Source organism: Macrobrachium rosenbergii, chromosome 19, assembly GCF_040412425.1.
Source record: "Macrobrachium rosenbergii isolate ZJJX-2024 chromosome 19, ASM4041242v1, whole genome shotgun sequence".
Taxonomy (NCBI): Eukaryota; Metazoa; Arthropoda; class Malacostraca; order Decapoda; family Palaemonidae; genus Macrobrachium; species Macrobrachium rosenbergii.
The window spans coordinates 2,139,443-2,142,676 of NC_089759.1; the positions used below are offsets into that span (position 1 = coordinate 2,139,443).

General features: G+C 39.9%; 1 long non-coding RNA gene across 1 annotated transcript; it reads left to right on the forward strand.

Moving 5' to 3' along the window:
• Positions 1-242: 242 nt before the first annotated feature.
• On the forward strand, positions 243-2,627 carry LOC136848548 (uncharacterized). Its single transcript, XR_010856045.1, has 2 exons — positions 243-2,149; positions 2,216-2,627. It is a non-coding gene; the product is annotated as an uncharacterized lncRNA (long non-coding RNA).
• Positions 2,628-3,234: the final 607 nt, after the last annotated feature.

Below are 3,234 nucleotides of genomic sequence, written 5' to 3' on the forward strand. Positions count from 1 at the left end.
TGACTAGTTTCTTGTGATAACTAACTCACTGGTCATTGCTATTTCAGTAGAAACATCCAGTTTCCTCTTTGCAAAGCTGTGATGTTTCTTTCTCAGGTGGCTTTTGTAAGTGAGCAGTTGGGAGATACCTGGCCCTTTGATTTTTATAGGTTTCTCTCTTTCTGTATGGTGTAATCCAGTCCTGGTTCTTTGTTGCTGACATTCCTGGGCTGTTGACAGAATTTCACTCCTTTTGTTTCTTGTGGTATCTGACCGAAAGTTAAGAGTTCCAACATGTATATTGTCCTACACTTCGTTACAAACTTTGTTACGAAATACGGGTGAGGGTTTGTGTCGCATTAAACTCTTTGTCTATTCTGAGTCAGTGAAAATATCTGACCTACATCCACCAGGCTCTTGTTTGACTTGGAAGATTCATTTTGCTTTGTCTCCTCTTTAAGAAATTGGATTAACTCTTTCATTTGACAGTTTTTAAACTGTCTAATTTGGTTTTCTGCTCTTTGGCAGTGGTGGTTAATGCTGTGATTTGGTGTAGTTTCTTGTGAGTTATCCTAAACATGTAATTCACTTGCATTGCTTTCTTATGTCTTTGTAGACATTGAAGCCTCCTTGTTCCTTGTGTTTTTAAGTGATGTGTATCTTTAAAAAGTCCTTTTGCTGTGTTCGTAAGGATGGACATCCATGTATGCTGTAGGTCTACAAGTATAACTTCGTTTCTCTCAGGGTAGCAGGTTTTCCTGCTACGTTTGCTTTGAATTTTTGTTGATAGTGCTTTGAAATTTGCAACACCCACGGTTGAAGACTGTAAATCCTTTACAATGACTTGACAATCTTTTGGTTTCCTGTGTTTTTGGTACCTAGGTTTATTTTGTAGCCTTTTCCAAGTCCTTGAGAAGGAAAGAAGCATCCCATTTGTACAAGATTAAGTGTTCCTGCGACTAGGACTAGTTGCCTGAGCATCTTGTCTTGTTACTGTTCCTGCCGGAAATCTGCCAGCAATGGTTCTCTGTAGCTCATTGACCCAGGGACTTGAAAGTTGCTACCTTTCTGCTGTTCAGGAACGTCCAGAATTGGGTAGTTAGTTGAGTTTAAAGTGTTTGGCTAATTGAGAATGTTTTGATGTCTTTGAATCCGTTTGTGGTTGGCTGATTTTACTTTCCATTTGCTGTCTTCTTTTATTGTGCAAAGCTTAGAATATTTGGTAGTTGTCTTTTTGCCAAGACTTTCCATATAGGTCTGTGGCCCTTTTAGCTATTCTGCAAAAGTTTCCTGGTGATAGCAAGTGTAGAGCTTTGTTGAATGGCCAGATTATTTTGGGGTGTTCCATCTGTCTTGAGATTGATGGGCCATGAACTCGCCAATTTCTCATGGGCATGATATGTTAAGAGTGCCACACAACTGGAGTCAAGTGCAGTGTAGGCTACACTAGCCACTGTACTTTTGTGTATCATACCTCGTTTCGTCCTGTGGTCTTTGTCCTAGGTAGGTTTCAGTGAGCATTGTTGTTCTGTGAGTGTTCTGTGCTCATGTTTTCATAAGGCAACAAAGTATACAAGGGTTTTCCCTCTCTTCAGAAACCAGGTACATGATAGAACGAGATGGTTTTTTGTAACTGCCTTCTACTAGAGCTTGGAAAGCTCTCCAGCTTCTGACTTGATCTCGTATTACCATTTCTTTGACCTACACTTTGTGGTAGGTATGGGCTCCATTGCTTTTGCCCACGTCAGATGTCCTGTCCAGTCCAGACCTTCCTTCAGGGCGTATGTCATCAAGAAGGACTGATGTATGGTACCAAAAGATGGCATATTTACTGCCAAAGAGTGCCCCTGTGTCTGACATGTGTTAACAATCAGCTTGATTTTGTTGTGTTCAAGAATCTGCTTCTTGAGGAGGATGTTTCCCAGAGCAAAACTCACATTGCTGCAGGATATTGTTGGGACAGAAGCCTTTCCTACACAGTATGGATTGAAACTGCATCTTTTAGATGATGTTTGTGGCACCATTATGCCGAACTGCCTGGTCTTTTTGCATTGGGCTATATTCCTTGATGTGCTCAAGCAATTTTTAGTGGCTTTTGCTTGGTAGGCACCACGCTTTCTTGTCTAGCTTGTTCTTGAATGCAGCTATTGGCATTCTTCAGAGATATTTTGTTGACACCAGTTCTGTTCAAGTTACCCCAGTTCTTCCTAACCGAAGTATACCTTGGATACCACAGGTTTCACTGGTAAAACTACTGGAAATGAGTTAGATTTGGTGCCAAGATTGGCAGAAAAAGATATTTTTGAAGCTGTGGCGTTTATGCAATTTTGAAACATGGTTGGTTTGCAAGATTCACTCGTTTTATCTGTCTAGTTTTGTCAGTTTCACTTTGTGATAAATACAGGTGAAAAATCACCGATCAGAGGGCTGTCACTATAAATCATAAAACTGCGATTGAGATAAAACAGTACCGAGGTCAAAGACGAAAGATAAGTTCTCCTACAAAGGTCACAGATGACTTGCAGGGAGAAAAATTCCCTCTATCAGGGTACAAAGCTGAATAAAGCAGTTCACATTAAAGTACTAAAGACTTAATAAGTAAGAATAATAAGCCAAGTAAAAGATTGGCATATGAAAGAAAACTAAGTTGTAGATGAAAGTAAACTTTAGGCCTATAAGGCAGACTATAAGCCATGAAGATGGCGGCTGTAGCCTGCGAAGCATTTGCAAGAAAATGAGTCAAAGGTAAATAAATAAATGAAAGAAAATGGCCCATTAGAAGGGCACAAACTTACAGATCTGACTTTGGGTACAGCGGAAAAATTAGATGTCATAGTTGTGACGTCACCGTATGCAGCTAAAGGTACTGTCGAGATTGATGACGTCATAGTTGTGACGTCTCTGCATGCAGCCTAAAGTAATGAAAAAGGTCATAGTTGTGACGTCACTGCGTATAGCTAAAGGTAGTCGAGAAATTGATGACGTCATAGTTGACTTCACTGCATGCTAGCCAGCAGTTATTCAATGACTGTCATTCACGTCATCAATGCGTTGACTGCAACAGCTGAGGGTAACCCTTTTCACATGACGTCATAGGTGATGACGTAAGCATTCCTGTGTAAACATTGTAGGCTTATGATAGGAAATAAAGACGCTGATAATCGGACGTTCTTTTAATCAAACCCTAAATAAATAAGATATATTGAGGAGAATACTCGTGATAATGAAAAATCTTATAAATTTTTTTTTACCCTT